This window comes from Triticum dicoccoides, chromosome 1A (assembly GCF_002162155.2).
Source record: "Triticum dicoccoides isolate Atlit2015 ecotype Zavitan chromosome 1A, WEW_v2.0, whole genome shotgun sequence".
Taxonomy (NCBI): Eukaryota; Viridiplantae; Streptophyta; class Magnoliopsida; order Poales; family Poaceae; genus Triticum; species Triticum dicoccoides.
Window position 1 is genome coordinate 49,362,644 of NC_041380.1, and position 24,087 is coordinate 49,386,730.

The following is a 24,087-nucleotide window of genomic DNA, read 5'->3' on the forward strand; positions in this document are numbered from 1 at the left end:
TTCCACGTTTCGGATTGAAATATCTGGCGGCCCCTTCCAGCCCTACAAAATCTCTCTTCTCCACCGTCCCCTTCCGCGCCCAGATTGCTCAAATCCCTAATTCGCCGCCAACCCTCGAATCGCCCCTTGTCTCATCTCTTTCCCCATCGTTCCCCACCTCTGTGCCGGACAACGATGACGAAGACGACGGTTGCGCTTCACCACCGCACGGGAGCTACCTCATCTACGCCCTCGTCCACCGCACCGGGTGGTCCACCGACAACGTCGGCCGCCGCAACTGACGTGCCTCACAGACACCAAGTTCCACCGCATCAGGTGCGCTTCACCGACGCCGTCTCCCAGCTCACCGGGGCTACTTCACCGAGCACATCGTCGCACCTCCGCCCCCCGAGGCCGTCGGGGCTTCACCAACGGTCTCGTCCACCGCATCATAGCGCTCCGCTGCCACTCAAGATCTGCATCCATGAGCGGCCAGCCAACGCCAGCGCATCACCCTCAACGGCTCTGAAGTGACCCGCACTCTAGCTAGGCGAGCATGCCCAAATGCCGGCCCGAACTAGGTATCCACACATCACTCCCTTGTGCACTGTTCCGACGATGTTTGGATATCCTTTCACTGCTCTCTTAGCTTACACGCCTATGCAACTCTGACCTTAACTCTTATTTCTTCTGGAGATATCATCTGAAACAAGCAAATCCATATTTTAGCGAAGCATGACGGCGCTACGGGATCTGGTACACATCGTGCACACCTGTATAACCTTGTAAGTATCTGTCCTCCGGTACAACATCAAGCTCGATTCCTCTTATTTGATTAACAATTCGCCGTGTCAAAAATGCAGAGGGGGATGCAAGGAGCACAAGGCCTGCACATCCAAGCAAGTGGTAACATGGACTTATACATGGAACAACCCAAGCGCAAGCAGAGCTGCAGTGAGCCTGTACAATGAGCTAGTGTAAGTCCCTGCATTTCATTTAATTCGTACTGGCATTCGCGTATGATTTGTGTGCAGTGGCTGATCCACGAATTCAAGTTACCAGGGGAGAACATTTAACTTAACAAATACGAAGGCACTTGCACTCCGGAAATCAACATAACTTGAGAAATGTGAAGCTACATGCCCTTTGGAAACCAGCTAACGATCCAAAGTAGTTTAGATTATAAACACTAAATGATGCAAGCGCCAAAAAACACAAAATGCAACATGGTGTACAAGGACTACATACATGGTCTGTACCTGCTTGAATTATTCGTTCTCTGGCTGAAAATATCGAAGTGTAATTGCACATATAACCAGTGCGCAAACTGCATATCAATATATCTATCCTGCACAAGTATGCGAACAGTTTCAAACAACATATTAGAAAAGTATTTATGCTATCTTGTCATGATACGGGGACTTTCTGGTAGATGGCCTCGACGTTTCCTCAAGCTATGAAAATGCACTATAATTTGCTTGTCATCAATGCCTGCAAATCTCTGTCTCTCTCAACATAGTAGATCATCATTAGACACTAAATCCTTCAATGAGCTTGCAAAATGCTTGCATTAGATCCCTCATTAGACACTATATGTTCATCACCAGGAGCATGTAAAATGTTTGCATCAAATCCTTCATTGGCAGTCTGTTCATTAGACACTTCAGGCTCAAGAACAACATGAGCTTGTATGTTTGCACCGGAAACTTGATTAGATACATCAGATTCAGTCAGTTCAGTATTGATTGGGGGAGTTACTCATAGATTCCCTACATACAAGCAGTTTTACAACACCGTCAGGTTTAACTATTGGCCAGAAATTGAAGAGTTGAATTAGATATAATCAGGGATGTGATGTACCTGCTCGTTGCGCATGCTACTCTTGCAATTAGCGACTGTCCGTTTGCGCAAGCTCGATGCCATGCCTGTGCTGTCGCCGCTGCCTCCCACGCAGGCTACACCCAGGGTTGGATCTTCATCTTCTTGTCCTTCTGTTCGCTTGAAGCCCGGCGACCGCCCTCCAACGAGGGCGCGAGGAAGTGCTATGTCGGTCTGTCCAGCGGCGGCTAGGTTAGGAGCGAACCAGACTGGAGGCTGGAGCGAATGAATTGGGATTTTTCTTGCTGTCGATCGATATGAGAGGCGCTCGTTTGGGCCGCGAGCCTGCTATAGGGCATGCCTTGCACTTATGTTATTGGCCCATCCAAATTGAAACATTTTTCTTCATTTTTTACATTGCCTGCTCGTGCGTTGGGACGAACAAAACTAGCATGGGCCAACCTGGACGACTCAAACTAGGTGCACACTTTCCAGCCACCTGAGGCAGCCGCCCATACCAACCCCTATGGTGGCGTTGCCCCTTTTTGCGTGTATGATTGGATAGTGAAAAATATTCCAGTGGCACTTTTGATTTACCCACAGAATGGTTGAATTGCTTGTTTCTATGAACTGAGTTCGCCAATAATGTGAACGATGCCAGTCTTTTCATCCTGTTGTAGATTGCTTAGATCTCGATATGCCAAAAGTAATCGCATGAAATATACAGTAAAAGCCAGTGTGATGTGTTTGGCTACAACTAGTCTGACTACACGTCGTCATATAACATATCAAGGACGCACCATCTTACTAGATTAACCATTCAACTTATCCATGCAGTGTGGGAAGAAAGAAGTATTGGGACTGCGTATCCAAGCAATTGATGCCATGGACTCCTTTGTACAACCATGTAAGCGAAAAAGAAGTTGCAGTGTGCCTGTAGAAAGAACTAGCATAAGTTCAGTTACCTGCTTCTCGGAATTTTAGTTAGCCACTTATTGCAAAATTGTTCAATTACATTGCTTGGCTTAATTTAGTTTGCTACTGATTACATAATGGCACAGCCTGTTAATCATATTGTAGACCGCACCTATCTATGTGTTTGATACTTACTCTTAAGAATTACCTGTTTGCCTTAACTTAAATATCTACTTGTTTGTTTAATTGCTTTACTGCTGCAACAGCGGGTTACAATGATGTTAATAACTACTTTTCAGCATCCAATTGAAACTCTTTAATTCCTTGTTTGTTTAACTGGTTTGCTGTTATAACTCCCAGTTGAGATGTTTTGCTAACTTCAACTTTTCTGAATCCAATCGGAACTTTAATGGCAAAACAGGTTAGCCCAAGATCAAAGAGCAAGGTCCCCATGGACGTTGCATCATCCCACAGCAGTGGCACTGGCCCAATCATGCATTATGAATTGCCAATTGCTGATGCTCTAGAGGCTAAACTAGTGGTAGAAAGAGATTCTGCTTCTGCACTTAGAGATGAAGTTGACATGTTGAGGAAGCAAACAACACAATCACAAGCAGTACTCAAGACAACCATTAAATATTTGGTGGATTTCAAAACGAAGCAAGTTGAGACTGACCAGATTGTTAAGGTCCTGAAGGAAAAAAGGAAATTAAATTCCTACTTGGTAAATCATAGGTGAAATGTTCTTTCCGTAGTTGAATAACCTTTGTGTTGTCTGTTCATGTAATCAATCAAACCATTTGTTTTAGAGATCATGTAATAATTGTTTTTTTGTTTGTAATTTTATTTGAGCACAAGTCTGTATTAATTGATAAGACTCGGAGACATTTCATTTGGATTGCTGTGCCAGACCTACAAATATGCCAATCGGGTTGAATGTGCATTCAACAATACTAATATAGATGGACCATAAGTGGCACGCATCGGAAAGGGCCAAGATGCTGGCTAAAAAAAGGATGCTGTTGTAGCCAAAAAAAGTACAGCGGCCTGGCTTATGTATGTTAGTTGATATTATTGATCCATATACTCTATAAGTGTTTATATGTTTGTTAGTTCTGTACATTCTTGGTTGATTGACTCGGTATTTGAATCTTGATACACCGCTTGTGTACATATCTAAATGGGAGTACACATTATGCTACGTGTGACATTTGAGTTGGACATGAAGTGTTCCAAATATTCGAATTCACCTTAAACTGGATTCTAGTTTCTGAATTTGAGTATCGGCATTTGTAAACCATATTCATATATGACAGTGGAATACATCTTTGTCGTCCTTTTGAAGATATATAAAAACACATAGAATGATTTATAAAGATTCATATAGGAATACAAAATGGATTCGAATTTAGTTTCCATGGTAAACGTGGATGCTTATTGTCCCAAAATTCGAAAGAAACAGCAAAATGTCCACTCCCACATCGGCTGCCCGAAGCCAAGTGTTTGGGAGATGGAAATTACAGTCTACCCATTACACGGACAATCCATCGGCCCGATTTCCACTACTCTAAATAGGGGTAGGTTAGTAACTTCAATTAGACATGACACGACCGCCTCTGAGCCCATTCCGACACGGTGGGCGTCAAACATGGGCGGCAAAACTCATTTGATTCAAGCTCGTCCGAAAGACCTATGTTTCTCCCTCCATTCCCCATTCATACACGGTGGGCGGCAAAACAAACTCTCCTCGTCCGAAATAGATGTAGGCTAATATTTTAAATAGGGGCAGATGTGTAACTTCCATCAGACGTGACACAACCGCCCTACCTGTCAGCCCCGTTCATACACCGCGGGCGCCAACCGTGGGCGGCAAAACACCCTCTCCTCGCCCGAAATAGTTACCGGCAAATATTTGGGAGATGCGAGATTACCGTCCTATCCCCAACCGACGAGACGTCCAAATTTGAAACGGGGGATAAGTTCGTAACTTTCCCATATTTCAGACAGGCGCGTCCCAAAAATATGGTTCTCCCTCCATTTTCCCATTCATACACCGTCCGCGCTAGAACACCCCATTCCCACACCAGCCTCCGTCCGCCACCCCATCCATCGCCGCCGTCCTCCACCACATCCATCGCCACTGTCCTCCACCATGCCGGAGAGCCTACCAAGACCGCGTCGTCCACTGCTAGAGATGGATGTTTCTCATCCACGGCGACGGACCAATAGCCTTGCATCGCGTCCTCTCGCTTCATCGGCACCGTGGTCCTCTTTGCCGGGGCCGCTCACACGACCTTCTCTTCCACCGCAACGGGACTTATCCCCCGATGCACCCGTCTACCATCGCAGATCTGCTTCAATGCCACCGACAGCCATCGCACCCCCGATTCCTACACGGTGCCGCAAGAGAGGCGGTACTTCATATCTCCTCAACTTTTTGATCTCAACCAGAAAATAGATCTTAACTTGGTTACTCTACTTTCTTTTTTAGCTCTTAGAATTTAGTTCTTAGTTCGAAGCAAACAATGGATGCTAAATATCATTTATCCGGTTTGCAGCTTCAAATCTGCCATGGCACAACCATAATACGGTTTAATTGATCATGCTTAGGGTTTAATTGATCATGTTGGTTCCGTGGTGATTTCTTTAATAGAAATCAGAGGGGAAACCCTCTTTTTCTAAAAAATATATGCTTAGAGTTTCCCCCTTTTATGATCACTATACGATCAGAATACGTGCTTCGTTTCATAATAACACTGCTCCACCCATCAAGCTAAACAAGCTTAGTTGTTCAAATACGAATCTGATATTATTAAAACAGAGTTTTTTAATTGGTCAGCTAAATGTTCCTAAATTAGTTTCGAAAATGCATGTTCGCCGCTCGGGTGTGTATCTCTGTGTGTGGTCTGGTCAGCACGGTTGGGGAGGTGAACTTTGCATATGCAGGGGTTTATAGGGAGACACTCTCCGAGTTGAAACCACAATGCATTCCATAGATAATCTGACAACTTTTTATGTTTTCATGAATCTCAGAGTCTGAACAGCATCATAATGATTATGAGCTTGCGCGCATGAAAAGAATAAAGCAGAACAATGCCATGGCTGTCAAACTTGGCATTAAGGGACTGAAATCAAGTCTGGATGCAATGCAATGCAAACACTCTCCACCTACAGATTCATGCTCAGAATATGATCCTAACAGTGATTCTAAGCTAGAGGGAGACCTAAGTCAATGTAGCTCCCTAGTGGAGGAGTTAGAGGAAGATGCCCTATCTTATTCACCCATCAAGGTACTTGCTCTAACTTTCCAAGGTTACATTGCTCGCACATATCTTGCAACTAATGCTTTGCATTGCTTCTACTTTGTTGAACTGCCATTAGCTTAGTTTACACATCGTGTATGTGAATACACCCTGCCTATCCATTTTTGGTACATATTCCATCTGTCATCATACCATATTTATCCATGCAAATGTTGTTCTTGTGTATCAGACGTTCAAAAGGAAGAGGCCGATTGCTGATCGTGGAGGAGCACAAGCAAAGTATATGGAAAAGGTAGTGGCACCTGATAAATCAAATAGCCCATTAGGTGTAGTTGCAATATCACCTGACCCACAAAATACCCCAACTCTAGCAGACTCTAGCCCTACTACACTGGTCATTTCTAGTGCCCCAACTCAGCAGACCCCAACTGCAGCAAACAGTATGATTATGCCAGTTGACATAGCACCAGTTGTACGACGCAAAACCCCCATTCCAGCAAAGAGTACACCAAATCCAGTTGCCAAATCCCTTTTTGAATGAGAGAGAGCCCCAATTGTAGCAAATAGGACCCCTGTTCCATTTCTTCCCAGTTTAGAAGATGAAGCTTATGTTGTTGTTAGGAACTTTGTGCGCATCTTTCCTTCATGGAAAGATTATACCGCAGACACAGAACAATTTCCAGTCTTCCTCCGCAACTTACGCATAAGTAATGTACTAATGTTATTCATGGTCATTACTGCATATGTTTCTGCTGACAGAAGACACAAGATTTCTTTTAAATAGGCGAGGCGCAAACAAGATTGTGATGATGAGCAAGGGTTGGTTGCGCTTTTCAAGCACTAGTTGATGAATTATCGTTCCTACCCGAGGCAAGCGCACTTCGATGGCAAGCCTCTGAACGAAATTTCTGTAAAGTCTCCGGTGCTACATTTATCCGACGGTGACTGGAATAATCTTGTTACACATTGGTCTCGGCTGCAGCGTAAGGTACTGTCTATGATATCACATCACAATTTTAACTACGTTTCTGCATTTGCCTTAATGTCTCACTTGTACGAAAACTGTTAGTAGAAGAACATTCGTTCTCAAGGGACCACAGAATATCGCAACTATACTTTACACTGCATTACTCTTGTGAGTACCTCTTACCCTGTATGACCATACTTACTTTCATAGCTGTTTGATTATGTAGCATCACTGCACATGTTAGCCTCGTAATCGTCCATTTGGTGGACATTATAAGATCCGTATGGACTCTTACATAAATTTAGAATCAACCCAATGCTTTTGAAGAGGTTTAGCTCTACAGTCCTCTTGTAAGGACTGAACGTGGTCTATCACTGTACTTACATTAACAGCTACTCCCTCCGTCCCATAATATAAGAACGTTTTGTACAGTACACTAGTGTTCAAAACACTCTTGTATTATGGGAAGAGGGATTGGTTCATTTTGTAGCATTCTGCATCTTATCTACCTCGCCCACCATTTACTAAAAAAGATTAGATCTATATTAATCTTACCAACAAGTAGAATACACAGACAATGCCAGTGCAGAAGTGCAGCCCATTGCTCTTGTCAGTACATTTTGTCCTGTAACGCTTGTACTTCCAAGGACTGGTAGTTGATTATGTAGCATCGATCTGCATCTTATCTTCATTATCCTCTACCCCTTCCAGTATTATCATATCTATAATTACTCTCTAAAAAATGTAGAGTACATGCAATGCTTATGAAGAAGATTTTGTGCTGAAATTCTTGAGTTATCCTTCCCTTGACATGGAGAAGGGCATTATAAAGCCGGTGTTAACTGTTAATGTAAGTCAGTCCTTCTAAAGCTTTATCCTCAACTGCTGTTTAATTTGCTCATACTCCCTATCATTTACTGCTGTTTAGTTTGCCGTTTCTACCAAAATGCATGTTCATAAGAACTGTAAGTTCTAAGTTTTACTTGTAAAACCAAATTCCTTATTCATACCATGCACATTACTTAATACTCCCTATATGTATGCTTGTTTTTGTGGATCTATAATCCAGTGTGTGGTGAAGCAGCCCACGTTTGCACCGTGTCATCTCCTGTTTTATCTTACTAATGTGGCTAATGATATGAACAACATGCCATGCACATTATCCAAAATAGATACAATGATTTTCTTTGCCCTTCATCTATGCTTGTTATGTTGACATGGTAATCCAGTAGTGTGGTGAAACTCCCCACAAACTGTCGTGGAATTGTCACGACAGATGTCCTCTTGCAAGGAATTAGTCGTGGAGCCATCGCAACTAGGAAGCTTAAAGGGGTTAATCGGGACAAAGGACACGAGAGGTTTATACTAGTTCAGCCCCTTGCGGTGAAGGAAGGCCTACGTCTAGTTGGGTTGGTATTGTTGGATGTTTCGATGACCAGGGAGCGATATATGCTATGCCCGGCTTTCGATGGGTTGTTTCTCGCCCTAAGCCGCCGGTGGGTCGTCCCCTTATATACACGGGTTGACGCCCTGTGACCTACTGAGTCCCGGCCGGCTCATAAACAGTGTCCGGCTCGGTGACTAGTTATTTCTACCTTATATTACAAGTCACGCCATCATGGCGGTTTGTCACTATGGGCCTTAAGCCGCCCGTGGGCTTTAAACCCTATGAACCGCCATCCTTATGCTGGGTCTTGGGATTCTTTCACGATGAGTCTTCTTTGCGTAACCCGGCCCCTCCTGGGCGGTTTACACAAATAGTTATATCCCCAACATTAGGCCCCAGATTGATTTGAACCGGTTCATGTCAATCTAAAAATACTTTAAGAAATAAACCTTTAGTCTTCTGCCTGTGCAGAGGTTTTAACCCGCCATGATGTCATCTTCTGGATCTGCATTAACCCGTCGCGACGTCATCTTTAATTAAATTCATATTTTACTTCGTTATATCCTCCAACGAATCTTTGTCTTCACTGACCCTTCCGAAAACCAAGGCGTCGGGGCCGCTGGATAATGATGTTTGCCCTCCTCGTTTCTTGTGCCATCTCAGTCGGCCTTCCCTTATAAATAGGCACGACCTAGGTCTTCCATTTCCCCCTCTTTCAGTCGTCTTCTTCCTCTTGCTGCCTCTCTGCCTCTCGAGCTCCACCGTCGCTGCCGTCGAACTCGTCGTCCTCACCGACTCAGGCCGCTGCATCGACCTGAATCCGACCAGAGATCAACGGCGAACTTCCGCAGCTTGTTCACATCCGTGAGTTCCTCTCCTTTCCTTTCTTAGATCTGCATTGGAAATTTCTTGAGCTCATCGGTGTTCATCGCCGTCCGACGCAAATCATCACTAGTTTCCTCCTCCAATGCCCTATTTTAGATCGTAAAAACAATGTAGAACTGCTGCGGCGATTGTCCGCACTTATTTTGTATGAAATAGATCTCATTTCCCTTGTTTGGAAGCCATCTTCGAGTGCATGAACTTCTCTGCACTGTTTTAGGTCTAGAAATTTTTCTTTCTAGAGCGACCGTTTGATCCAAAATAATAATTGCAACTTGTGAAACCTGTTTGTTCCACACTTAGACAAAAATTGCCTCTATGGAATCTTGTTTTAGCCATAGTTGTCGGTTTAAAATACAGGCTGTCAACACCGCTTGCCTCTGGCGGCTTAAGAAAATTTTAACTATCTTTGATACCTGCAGCGGCTTAAACATCATTGCATAGTCACCTATATGTCATTAGGCCCCTTCTTAAGCCGCCACCTTGAATAAATCAACAATGCTCTCTTCCGGGTTACAATTGAGCTGAATTTTTTTTATCTTGTTGTAGGCTTCGATTTACGCAATGGCACCCAGAGCCCCCAAACCTCCGGTGGCCTGTAATTGGGTCCCATCCATTGTCACAGAAAGTAAATTGTCCGAATTTGTGAAGTTTGTCTACCTGCCCAAGAAGGAGGCCATGTCTTATCGTGCTCCTGACCCGTCCGAGCAGAAACCTCATCCCAAAGAAGGGGAGGTAGTAGTTTTTACGGATCATATGAGCAGGGATTCGCTCCACCCGGTTCAAAATTCTTTAGAGATGTTCTGAAATTCTTTGACCCAAGGCCTCAAGATATCGGACCCAATTCCGTGTCAAATATATGCAACTTCCAAGTCTTTTGTGAGGTTTATCTTGGAGAAGAGCCTAGCCTGCTTTTGTTCAGGGAACTGTTCTATTTAAACCGATAGAATGAACGTGCCAACGGGCCCAGTCTGAAACTCGGTGGCATATCAATTCATAGGCGGAGAGACTGCCTGTTTCCTTATGCTGAACTGCCGAGTCATCCCAAGGACTGGAACCAGACATGGTTCTACTGTCAGGATACTTCTCCGGCTGATGAGAACCCGCTGCCCGGCTTCCGCGCCTTGCGCCTTGAATCCAACCATCCGCTGCTAGACAAGTTGACTGCCGTTGAACGTCTGCCACTTACCCCCACCATCAAGAAGATCAAAGCTCTTTTGGGGAACGGCTTAGACGGCATCGACCTGGTCCGAGTCTGGGTTGCTTGGAGAGTGATTCTGTTAAGCCGCCGTCCCGGCTTAATGTGTACTTACTCTGGCGAGAAGGATGATCCTCAGCGCCATAGTCCTGACGACTTACCAGATGATGTGGTGGAGGCTACCACCCAGTCCTTGTTGAAAGAGGGCACAATAACCAGTAATGCCTTCGGCTTACTGCCCTTCTGCAAGAATAACCCGGCCCCTGCAGTAAGTCATCAGCCTTAATGATTACTCTTTATTACACCGTACCTTATTTTTACTCATGACCCTTTATGATTTTTCCATAGGAAAATACCGACTTCTGGAAGGTCAAGTACGATCATGAGGCAACAAAACAAGCCAGGGTGGCTAAGAGAGCCGAAAGAAAAGCCGCCAAGCCCACAACTTCGAAGAAGAGGAAACCCAGCGCCTCTGAAATGTTTAAACTTGATGATTCTGATGATGATGAAGAGGAGGTAACCCCCCCCTTTTTTTAACTTTCCTACCTCTTTTATGACCACTTCACTGACATTACTTCTTTTTCAGGAAGACACGGGAAACAGCCAACCCGTCGAAGAAGAGGTAACTTTAATCTCCTCCGACTCCGAGCCTCTGCCGCGTTAGAAAATTCGAAGAGTAACCCGGAAAGTAAGATTTTCACATCCTTTGGCTTACCAAGATCCTGACTTTCTTTTGAAGCGACAGCAAATTGAAAGCCAGAGGCAGACCCGGACCAGTAACAACGCAGAACTCTCCTCCGGCTTACCTGACGTAACCAGGAAGCGTCAGAATGAGGTTATCTCCGACTTACATTCTATTTCCCCTTCGGCGGGTTTAATCTGTCGACCTCTCAATTCGTCTGACTCCATTTACTAGGATGCCTCTCCTTCCTCCGGCGAGTCTATGCAGTCAAACATGCCGGCCTTTAAGACTGCCCCTGGGTAATGTCAATTTGTTTTCCTTATGCTTTATCTTACTTATGTTTTGGCACTCACCTTTCTGCCTTGTCCATAGTGTGCAAGTGAAGCCCAGGAAGAAAACAAAGAAGAATAAGCCGACCCAAGACCCTATAGTAACTGAGCCAGAACTGGGCATGGCCGCCCCGACTCTTACACACATCAACCGCCACCTTAACCGGCTCAAGATATTCCGGCACCAACTTCTGACCCGCCTGCTGAAGATATTCTTGATGATTCTGTTAACCCAGAAGCACTTAGCCCGGCCAAGACGACTGACCCAGAAGTGGAAATACTCAAGACTCAGTTCGTTGATCCGGCCCGGCCCACTGTTCTTGCCAAGTGTTCTGCTAAGGAAGAGTTGCTAGAGCGCCGTAAAGCCAAGATGGACATCACTGACTATACTCATTTGAGTATTGGAGAGATTGTCTCGGGCTATATCAACCAGGTGCATAGCAGCCGTGACCTGGAAGTTGACATGGTGAAGCAAATACAGCAAAAATCTGAGGTATGACTTATGCTTCCTTACTGTTAATCATACTTACTGTACCAGCCCCCAAGTCTATTGCTTATGAGTAAATATGCTGTAGACTTAAGAAACTGTCTAGCACTGCTTATCCGGTTTAAAGAGAAAATACTTAACCCGGTTGTAGCCTGATACCTTGAACTTGCGATACGCATTAGCCCCCAAGTGCCAAGTATCTTTGCTTGCAAAGTGCTTGGGACTTTAGTTTGTATAAGCCGGCGTAGTAATTTAGAATTCTTTAGCATACATTAGCCCCCAAGTGTCAAGTACTTTTGCTTGCAAAGTGCTTGGGACTTAACTTTATTTGTATCATGATCCTGATTATGACCTGGTACCAATGTAGACCACCATAAGTCAATTTGAGTCAGAGATTGCTGACCTGAAGAACCGCTTGGCAGCCCAGGAACTTGAAATTCAAAAAGCCCACTCCAAGTTTGAATTCAGCGTCACTGAACAAGAGAAGTTGAAGAAAAACTTTGAATCGGAGAAGAAAACCTGGGCTGATGAGAGGGCCTCTCTGGTGACTCGGGCCGAGACAGCCGAAGCATCCCTTGCAAAAGCAAACACCGAGCTGTTCGGCTTAAAGCGTCAGATATCTCGAATGGTCTCAGCAATCTTCGGTAAGTTACCTTATATGAACCTCAAATATTGCAATTCTTTCTTTGATGACTAGGTTGACTATTGCCTCCGGCTTACCCTTTGTTTAATAACATAGGCCGCAGGAGCACAAATCTCAAGCAGGATATGGTGGCCAAACTGAAGGCAGTCTATACTCTGGTGGAGCAATTGTACACCAGGTCACAACGTGCTTTAGCCGTTGTGGTTTTATCAAATGATGTCCCTCATCTCCTGCAAGATGTTCTAAAATGGCTTGCGGTGCTACCTCAGCGGGTTCAAGAGCTAAGACGGGCATCTGCCAGAGCCGGAGCTATAGCTGCCTTGAGCCAGGCCAAGGCATGGATTCCAGAGTTAGACCCGGCCGACCTCAGTCTTGGATATCTGAGTCTGAAAGAGGATGGCACCTTGTTCGATGAGGCGGACTTCACCGCCTGTGTGAAAGACATTCGCCCTGTGGCTACCCTCATTGGGAACGACACTGATCTTACTAAGTACCAGCCGGGTTATGACAATGAGAACCGGAGGATTCCAACACCTCATTATGATGATGTCAGCCTGATCCCTCCAACTCGTAAGCATACCTTTGCCCCAGAAGTCAACCCAACCGGTTTAATAGATGAAGAAGCTGAGTTTGAAGCCTTGAGTGGCATTGACTGGGCTTCCTCAACCTTCCAGGACAGGGCAGCAGGCGAAGAGGTGGAGAAGGATAACCCGGAATCATCAAGCCAATTAAAGGAGTAAAGACGTCGGGTGTCATATGCTTGTGTCTTTGTGAAAACAATACTTCACTATTAAGACTCGGGGAGTCTTGTAATAGGGTAGAAAACTCTCAATTTTGTCATGCCTTCGCGCATGTTTATGGCGCTCAATACTTTCTTAAGCCGCCATTGCTGTATATTTCTAGCCTTTTATTGATCTTCTCGTTCCTTTATGTTTAAACAAAAGTTACTTTCCTTATCCTGCATAAGAGACAAACAAAGAATCCTCTGGCCACTTACCACCATGGGGGTCATATAAAGGTATTGATAACCCGGAGTATATACCAAGCAATATTTAGGAAAATCAACTTACGATTAAGCTTAATAGACATAATCATAATGATATACTTGTGATGCTTGTAGTTACCTGTCCGGCTCATATGACCCAACCCCTGAGGGTATTCTTAACCCCTGAAAATTGATATATAGAAGTTTACCTGGTTCGTAACAACCCGAGGTAACCAATATTAATCCGGAGGAATGAAATTCAAGAGAGCCTCAAGATAGCTAAATATTAACACTTACAAAACATGACGAGTAATAAATAAGATTTAAAGGCCTCTGATTCGAATACGATCAGCGAACCGTTCCAAAGGGGTTAAGCTAAGATTCGGATACGATCATATAGCCCCCAATGGCTGTGGCGATGCCGATTAAGTGGGTATCGACAGCTATGTTCTCTTTGGTTCGAATATGACCTATGTTTGAACAGGAAGCCCCCAAGTAACCATAAGAGTTGTTTAATGATGCTGATTCAAATACGATCCACGTTAGACCCAAAGGGGTTAAGCTATGATTCAAATATGATCAAGAAGCCCCCAAGTGGGTTTGGCAGTATGCCGATCAAGCGGGTATCGACAGCTATGTTCTCTTTGGTTCGAATACGACCTATGTTTGAACAGGAAGCCCCCAAGTGATCATGGCTAGATTCAGATATGATCATAAGACGGACCAAAGGGAAAGCCGGATTCAGATGTGACCCGCTCCCTGTTGGTTATCTCCACCACATGACAAAGAAGACACATAAACTTTTTGGGGTGGGAAAAAGGACAGAGGTCCTGCTTTATTGCTTTATGTAATATGTACATAGTCGAAACATATATATATTAGAGCCGGTGGCTCAAGTATAGTAAGGCCGAAGATGAGCAATATTTCATGGCCAGCGGGTCTCCTCCTCCGACTTACGTGAGTCTTTGTGCTCTTGAACATCGATAAGGTAGTATGACCCGTTGTTCAGATTCTTGCTGACCACAAAGGGTCCTTCCCAAGGAGGGGATAGCTTATGCATGTCGGATTGATCCTGGATGAGCCGGAGCACTAAGTCACCTTCCTGAAAGGTTCTGGATCTAACCCGGCGGCTATGGTAACGGCGCAGGTCTTGCTGGTAAATCGCCGAGCGGGCTATTGCTAAGTCTCGCTCTTCGTCCAATAGGTCAAGTGCATCTTGGCGAGCTCTTTCATTGTCAGTCTCAATGTAAGCCGCCACCCGAGGTGAGTCATGACAGATGTCACTTGGTAGGACCGCCTCTGCTCCATACACCATGAAGAAAGGTGTGTAACCCGTAGATCTGTTAGGTGTAGTATTGATGCTCCAAAGTACAGAAGGTAACTCCTCCACCCAACCCCCCGGCGTTCGCTGTAAGGGGACCAAGAGCCGGGGTTTGATGTCTTTCAAGATCTCCTGATTTGCTCTTTCTGCTTGACCATTGGATTGAGGATGAGCAACAGCTGAAATATCAAGCCGGATATGCTCCCTTTGACAGAACTCTTCCATGGCACCCTTGGAGACATTAGTGCCATTATCAGTTATGATGCTGTGTGGAAAACCAAAACGGAAGATCACTTTTTTCATGAACTGAACCGTTGTTGCTGCATCACACTTACTGACCGGCTCTACCTCGACCCACTTTGTGAACTTATCCACTGCCACCAGTAGATGTGTCTTTTTGTCTTTGGACCTTTTGAAAGGTCCAACCATGTCAAGCCCCCAGACTGCGAACGGCCAAGTAATTGAAATCATTCTCAATTCCTGAGCCGGCACATGAGCTCGTCGTGAGAATTTCTGACATCCGTCACATTTACTAACAGATCTTCTGCATCAGCATGAGCCGTCAGCCAATAAAACCCATGACGGAAAGCCTTGGCCACAAGGGATTTTGAGCCGGCATGATGACCGCAATCCCCTTCATGGATCTCACGAAGTATCTCCTGACCCTCCATAGGTGACACACAACGTTGAAACGCTCCAGTGACGCTACAGTGATGTAACTCGCCATTAACGATTGTCATGGACTTGGACCACCGGATGATTTGTCTTGCCAAGGTCTCATCCTCAGGCAACTCTCCCCGGGTCATATAAGCCAAATAAGGCACTGTCCAATCCGGGATGATGTGGAGAGCCGCCACCAGCTGCGCCTCCGGGTCTGGCACTGCTAGATCTTCTTATGTAGGTAACTTGACAGAAGGGTTATGCAAAACATCAAGAAAGGTATTAGGCGGCACCGGCTTACGTTGAGATCCCAGCCGGCTTAAGGCATCAGCCGCCTCATTCTTCCTTCGATCAATGTGTTCCACCTGATACCCCTTGAAGTGCCCAGCTACAGCATCAACTTCACGATGGTAAGCCGCCATAAGGGGATCCTTGGAATCCCACTTGCCTGACACTTGTTGAGCCACAAGGTCTGAGTCGCCCAAGCACCTTACCCGACTTAAATTCATCTCTTTGGCCATCCGGAGACCATGGAGTAAGGCCTCATACTCAGCTGCATTGTTAGTACAAGGAAACATAAGCCGGAGCACATAACAGAATTTGTCACCATGAGGGGAAGTTAAGACTACTCCAGCCCCCGAGCCTTCTAACTGCATGGACCCATCAAAGTGAATAGTCCAATATGTGTTATCCGGCTTCTCCTCAGGTGCCTGCAACTCTGTCCAATCATTGATAAAATCCACCAAGACCTGAGACTTAATAGCAGTACGTGGCATGTACTTGAGACCGTGAGGTCCAAGCTCAATGGCCCACTTGGCGACTCGTCCCGTGGCCTCTCTGTTCTAGATTATGTCTCCCAAGGGGGCAGAACTTACCACAGTGATAGGGTGACCTTGGAAGTATTGCTTCAGCTTCCGGCTTGCCATGGACACTCCGTAAACAAGCTGCTGCCAATGTGGATATCTTTGTTTAGACTCAATGAGCACCTCACTGATGTAATAAACCGGCCGTTGAACCAGATGCTCCTTGCCAGCCTCCTTATGCTCCACCACGATCGCAACACTAATAGCTCGTGAGTTGGCGGCCACATATAACAGCAATGGCTCTTTGTCAATGGGAGCTGCTAGGACCGGCAGTTCAGATAACTGTCTCTTTAAATCCTCAAAGGCAGTATTAGCAACATCGCTCCAGACAAAGGTGTCTGTTTTCTTCATCATTTGATACAGCGGTAGGGCCTTCTCACCTAATCGGCTTATGAATCGGCTTAAAGCAGCGACACGACCCGCCAATCGCTGAACATCATTGATGCACGCCGGCTTAACTAGAGAGGTAATTGCCTTGATCTTTTCTGGATTAGCTTCAATGCCCCTGTTTGAGACCAGAAATCCCAAAAGCTTGCCTGCGGGTACACCGAATACACACTTCTCCAGGTTAAGCATCTTGTAAACCCGGAGATTATCAAAGGTCTCCTTTAAATCAGATATCAAGGTTTCCTTCTCTCTGGATTTCACCACTATGTCATCCACATAAGCATGAACATTGCACCCAATCCGACTATCGAGACAGTTCTGTACACACCGCTGATAAGTCGCTTGGGCACTCTTGAGCCCAAAAGGCATAGATACATAGTAGAAGGCTCCAAACGGAGTAATGAAGGCCGTCTTCTCCTGGTCCTTAACTGCCATTTTGATCTAATGATAACCAGAGTAAGCATCCAAAAAACTCAAACGCTCACAACCCGCCATAGCATCAATGATTTGATCAATACGGGGGAGAGCAAAAGGATCAGTCGGACAAGCCTTATTTAAGTCCGTGTAATCCACACACATTCGCCAGGTGCCGTTCTTCTTGAGTACAACCACCGGGTTAGCCAACCACTCCGGGTGAAAAACTTCGATAATAAACCCGGCCGCCAAGAGTCGGGCGACCTCCTCTCCAATAGCCTTTCGTCGTTCCTCATTGAATCGCCGAAGAAACTGCCTGACCGGCTTATACTTAGGATCAATATTAAGAGTGTGCTCAGCGAGTCCTCTCGGTACACCCGGCATGTCCGAAGGTTTCCATGCAAAGATGTCCGGGTTCTCACGGATGAACTCGATGAGCGCGCTTTCCTATTTAGGATCCAAGTTGGCACTGATGCTGAACTGTTTAGATGAGTCACCTGGAGTGAAGTCCACAAGTTTAGTTTCAGGTGCCGATTTAAATTTTAACGCCGGGTCATGCTCCGTAGTTGGTTTCTTCAGAGAGGTCATATCTACCGGGTCAACATTATCTTAATAAAACTTTAGCTCTTCCGCTGCACAAACAGACTTAGCATAAGCCGCGTGACCCTCTTCACACTCCAAGGCCACCTTTCGACTCCCGTGCACAGTGATGGTGCCCTTGTGACCCGGCATCTTAAGCTGCAGATAAACATAACATGTCGCGCCATGAATTTAGCATAAGCCGGCCGCCCGAACAGAGCATGATATGGACTTTTGATTTTGACCACCTCGAATGTCAATTTCTTAGCCCGGGAATCATATTCATCTCCAAAAGCTACCTCCAATTCAATCTTACTGACTGGGTATGCCGACTTACCAGGCACCACTCCATGGAAAACGGTGTTGGACGTCTTCAAATTTTTGTCAGTCAAACCCATGCGTCGAAAGGTTTCATAATAGAGGATATTGATGCTGCTACCTCCATCCATGAGTACTTTGGTGAATTTATATCCACCGACCTGAGGCGCCACCACCAAGGCTGACTGGCCCGGATTATCAACCCGGGGAGGGTGATCTTCCCTGCTGCATACAATAGGCTGCTCTGACCACCTCAGGTAACGAGGAACTGCCGGCTCAACAGAGTTCACAGCCCTTTTATGAAGTTTCTGGTCATGTTTGCACAAGCTAGTGGTGAACACATGATACTGCCCACTATTCAGCTGTTTTGGATGGCTCTGATAACCCGACTGCTGCTGCTGCTGTCCTCCCTGAGCAGAGTGTTGTTGATTATAGCCGCCTTGATTTCCCTGAAAGCCGAAATTTGAGCCGCCGCCCGGGCCATGAAAGCCGCCAGCGCCTGAGCCGCCGCCCGACCCATGATTGCCATCAAACGTGTTGGAATTCTTGAAAGCCTTCATGATGGCACAATCTTTCCACAAGTGGGTGGCGGGTCGTTCCCGGGTGCCGTGTCTCAGACAGGGCTCATTGAGTAGCTGCTCAAGAGATGGACCTGACCCACCAGATCGAGGGGGTGGTTTTCCCTTACGTCTCTGATTGTTACCCTGTGCGTTGGCGTTAGCCACAAACTCCGGGTTACCCTCCGCCTTACGCTTATTGCCTCCTTGATTCGTCGGGTTATGCTGCTAACCCTTTCCATTGCCATTCTTCTTTCCCTTCCCTGTCTTTTCCTCATCAGACGCGGGATCCTTGGTACTATCAGAGTCGGTGTATTTAACTAAAGCTGCCATCAGCGTACCCATATCATTGCAATCACGCTTAAGGCGCCCCAGTTTCTGTCTCAACGGCTCAAAATGACAATTCTTCTCTAACATGAGGACTGCAGAGCCGGCATCCATCTTGTCAGACGAATGTATAATCTCCTTGACCCGGCGCACCCAATGAGTTATGGATTCACCCTCCTCTTGCTTACAATTTGTTAAGTCCATGATTGACATAGATTGCTTACAAGTATCCTTGAAGTTCTGGATGAACCGGGCCTTTAACTCGGCCCATGAACTAATTGAATTGGGTGGCAAGCCCTTTAACCAAGACCGGGCTGTTCCATCCAACATCATGGTGAAGTACTTAGCCATCGCTGCACCGCTAACCTCTAACAGTTCCATGGCCATCTCATAACTTTCGATCCATGCCCCAGGCTGTAAGTCGGCCGTGTAATTCGGCACCTTTCGAGGCCCTTTGAAATCCTTGGGCAAACGCGCATTACGTAGAGCCGGCACTAAACAAGGGATGCCGCCGGTTCTGGTGGCTACTCCTGCCTCAACAGAAGTCATCGGGTAATCCGGAAGGGCCTCCTGAGCCGTCAGTTGAGCCGCTAGTTGAGCTGCCCGCTCGTCCTCCTGACGTATTCGGTCCTGTACCGGGTTATAACCGCCAGGCTGGTTACGGCGCTGGGCGTTGCTTGATAAGGCCTCTGACTCCATGTGCCTGCTGTAACTCGGGCTCCGGTTTGGACGAGTCGTAACTAACCAGGGCGGTGGGGTTGAATGAATCCTGTCTCGGCTATAAGAATAGGTTTCTTGCTGAGCCAAGGCCGTCTGCACAAGATCTCTGATCCTCCGGGTCTCTACTGCTGTCGGATCATCACCGTCCACTTGAAGAGCCGCCAAGCGTGCTGACGCTGCAATTAAGTTCTCCATGGGGTTGGAGAATTGACCCGGTGGTATCAGCACATAACGAGGTGGTCCATATTCCCCTGAAGAGGTGCCGTCACCTGAGGTTGAACCACCCCCCGGCAGTCATGAATTGATTGACCTCCGGCGGGTTACTTTGACCAGCTCCAGGCGTCATGAAGAGGTTCCGCGGATCGTAAAATGGAGGCAAACGGGATTGAGTTTTCTGATGACTTCTCCTCATCACCTCGTTAGACGCGTTCAGGATCATGGTAAGCTGGAAAGCCTCTGACTGGAGCTGTTGTGCCCAAGCATCCAAATCCGCCCGTTCTGTGGCTAACCTGACATCCTCAGCTGCTAAAGCCTCCTTGGCCCGAGCTATCTCCTCACGAACTTGTGTCTCCTCTGCATTATGCTCATCTTGATTCGCAGGGATGACTGTGGTGGTTAACAGGGCCGTAAGTTTATCCATGATATCCATCAGCACCTGAGCCGGCGGGCGCGCGGGGCCTCCTGCCCCGGCTACTCTTGACCCAGACGTTATGGCTGCTGCGACTATGGAATTTTGGCCAGGTTGAGTACCAGCCATGAAGACTCCTGCCCAGCTTGGCGGTTCATAGGGGTCCGGAATAATAGAGCCATCGGAACAGCCCCCAAGCCTGCCATCTCGCACTGGATACAGAGAATCTGTTGAACCGGTGGACAAATCACCATCATAGAGGACGACCGTCTCACCATCACCTTCAGATCCTTCAGAAAATTCCCCTCCGTGGATGCAGCCCACGAAGGCACGCTTCACGACGGGTTGAGCCCGGGCGGGTCTCGCGCGTTGAGCCGTCTCGATGAGGTCGGTGCAGTTGTCCGGCTCAGGGCCTGGCTCACCAATCTGGCCAATGAAGACGTGAATTCCGCCGAAGGGGACCCGGTACCCATACTCAATTGAGCCGGCGTCGGGGCCCCAGCCTTCGTCGTCGACGTAGATCTTGCCGCGACGACTCTTGGTCATCCGGCCGACTGCGCATCCCTTGAGCCCTTCGAAGCTACCCTTCAAGAACTCAAATCCACCGTGCGCTGGCCCCACGATGGGCGCCAACTATCGTGGAATTGTCACGGCAGATGTCCTCTTGCAAGGACTTAGTCGTGGAGCCATCGCAACTAGGAAGCTTAAAGGGGTTAATCGGGATAGAGGACACGACAGGTTTATACTAGTTCAGCCCCTTGCGGTGAAGGAAGGCCTACGTCTAGTTGGGTTGGTATTCCTTGATGTTTCGAGGACCAGGGAGCGAGATATGCTATGCCCGGCTTTCGATGGGTTGTTTCTTGCCCTAAGCCACCGGCGGGTCGTCCCCTTATATACACGGGTTGACACCCTACGACCTACAGAGTCCCGGCCGGCTCAGAAACAGTGTCCGGCTCGGTGACTAGTTATTTCTACCTTATATTACAAGTCACGCCATTATTGCGATTTGTCACTATGGGCCTTAAGCCGCCCGTGGGCTTTAAACCCTATGAACCTCCATCCTTATGCTGGGTCTTGGGCTTCTTTCACGATGAGTCTTCTTTGCGTAACCCGGCCCCTCCTGGGCGGTTTACACATATAGTTATATCCCCAACACTATTGATATTTTGAACATACTCTTTATTTTCTAATTTGAAATTGGATAGAATTGGCAGAACATTTATCATCTTTGTTTATACACGTGGAAAACATGTCATCTCTCTGCTTTGTTTCAGGGTGATATGCATGATGGCATGCACAAGTCTGCTGAAGGCTGTGAGACAAACCCAACATATATTGCAGCAAAGAAGGCAAAACATCTTGAAGATAGCGAGACAACCCCAAAGTCTTGTCTTGATGCAGTGTTCAGGTTACTTGACACTAACAGTTAGACAAGCTCACAGAATTCATTGTCTGAATCAGTTCGACTTCTTTAGTCCCAAGTTCTAGCAGAAAGGCATTTTGCAACTCAACTTTGACTTGAAGTCCTATCTCTATGAAAGATTGCGGAGAACACCAATGAGAACCTCATCGCTAAACAGCTACACCTGTAAGCTATGACCGACATGCTAGGTCGGTCTCACAGCCTTGCTCAGCAGCTTGCGCAGCAGTTCCCCCGCAAGGCTAACCTTTCTTGAACTATCTTGGAAGTGGTCTTGGTTCAGTATTATTTTGTTACGCTGCAATGGTGCCCAGTTTTTGTAATCTACTTCTACGTTGCGCTTTATGATCACTGGTGGTGAACTTCGATGCCGAGTGGATGTAATATACCTTAAACCCTTTATTGTATAGTGTAGGTTTATTCTAAGTTACTATGCCATAATTTCTTTATTGTATAGAGTATCTTTGTTCTTAATTCATACTAGTTACGCAGCAGCCCGAAATGAACCCCGGCCCATGATTATGCGAATCAAATCACGGGCTTTTAACAGGCCAAAATTGTCTCGGTCCTTGTTCGGCCCAATCAGATATCGGCTGTGAGCAGGCCGGATGCAAACAGGGCCGTAGTTAGGCCCAACTATATGACGGGCTTTTAACAGGCCGAAATTAATATAGGGCCGAAATGTTAAACGGACACTTAACAGGCCAAAACTAATATCTGGCCGAATTACTAAGTGGGCCTTTAGCAAGTGGGCCCAAAAGCATAGTGTCCAGTTGACGGGCCGAATCTGATATGGGCCATAATTGAGCCCAAAGCCTCTTAAAGGGCCGGACCTGATCTGGGCCGTAATTTGGCCCAGAACGTGGTAGGCTTTTAACGGGCCGGATCTCATATGGGCCACTATTAGGCCCAGAGCGTGGCAGGCCATTAATGGATCGGATCAAATATGGGCCGGCATTTGGCCCAAAACATGGCAGCCAGTTAATGGGCTGGCCTACTAGGGTCCTCAAAATCTTGTGGGCCTACAGCTGGACCAACCCATTAATGTCGGTGAAATCTCGTGGGCCTTTAGCTGGGCTGGCCCATTATGACCCGCAAGAATCTTGTGGGCTTTACCTGGGCCGGCCCATTATGGCACACAAAAATCTTGTGGGCCTTTACCTGGGTCGGCCCATTATGGCCCGCAAAATCTTGTGGGCCTTTAGCTGGGCCAGCCCATTACGGTCCGCAAAATCTCGTGGGCCTTTAGCTGGGCCAGCCCATTATGGTCCGCAAAATCTTGTGGGACTTCAGTTGGGCCGGCCCATTTAAACTTGATGGGCCGGTCCACGTGTCAACATATCATAGGCGCGTCTCGCCTATTGGATGAGTTGACATGTGTCTCCTGCAGCCAATGATGATTTTACACGTGGAAAATCCCCATTGGTCGGGGCTGATAACGGGTTATCGGATCCAAAACCCGACCTGATAGCTTAACGGCGTTCCGTTATGGTGGATTCCACGTGTCGGTCATCCTTGACGAAAGCACTTCTGTGACGCACGATTTATTGTCATGGAAGTGGACACTTCCGTGATGATAATTTTGGTAATGTCATGGAACACTTCTACGACAGCACAGGTGTGACTATCTTGATTCTGTCATAAATTTGTCATGGATGTACATGCATGACAAAAAAACCGACCTACTGTGACAAACACGATCATCACGGAAGTGTATTTTTTTTGTAGTGAGGCATGCCAACAATGGTCTATGTTTATCTTTCTTATCAGGTTTGCCAATTCTAGCAGCTTCTTCACAGAAGTAAATAACATGCCCATCCATATCTTCTTCCAAGAGATCTTTAACCATAGCAATACTATGTTCAAATTTAATTTGTTCATCAGGTTTAGGTGTTCTAATGTAGCCTTTTGTTAACCATGGTTGAAACTTTAGCATGTTCCTTTATCCTAACAGGGAAAGGTGGTTTCTCAATATAAGCAGAAGGAACAACTAGATCAACATTATAAAGTATAGTTTCTTCTTTAACTGGTACAGGTTCTTTAATTTCTTATTTAATAGGTGGGTGATATTTAAACCACTTCTCTTTAGGGAGTTCAACATGAGTAGCAAATGATTCACAAAAGGAGGCTACTATCTTAGAGTCAAGTCCATATTTAGTGCTAACCTTTTGAAAAGCATCGGTATCCATAAAAGATTTAACACAAGCATACTCAAGTTTAATACCTGACTCTTTACCTTTGTCGAGTTCCCAATCTTCAGAGTTGCATTTAGTTCTTTCCAAAAGATCCCACCGAAATTCAATAGTCTTCTTCATAAAGGAACCAACACAAGAAGTATCAAGCATGGTTTGATCATTA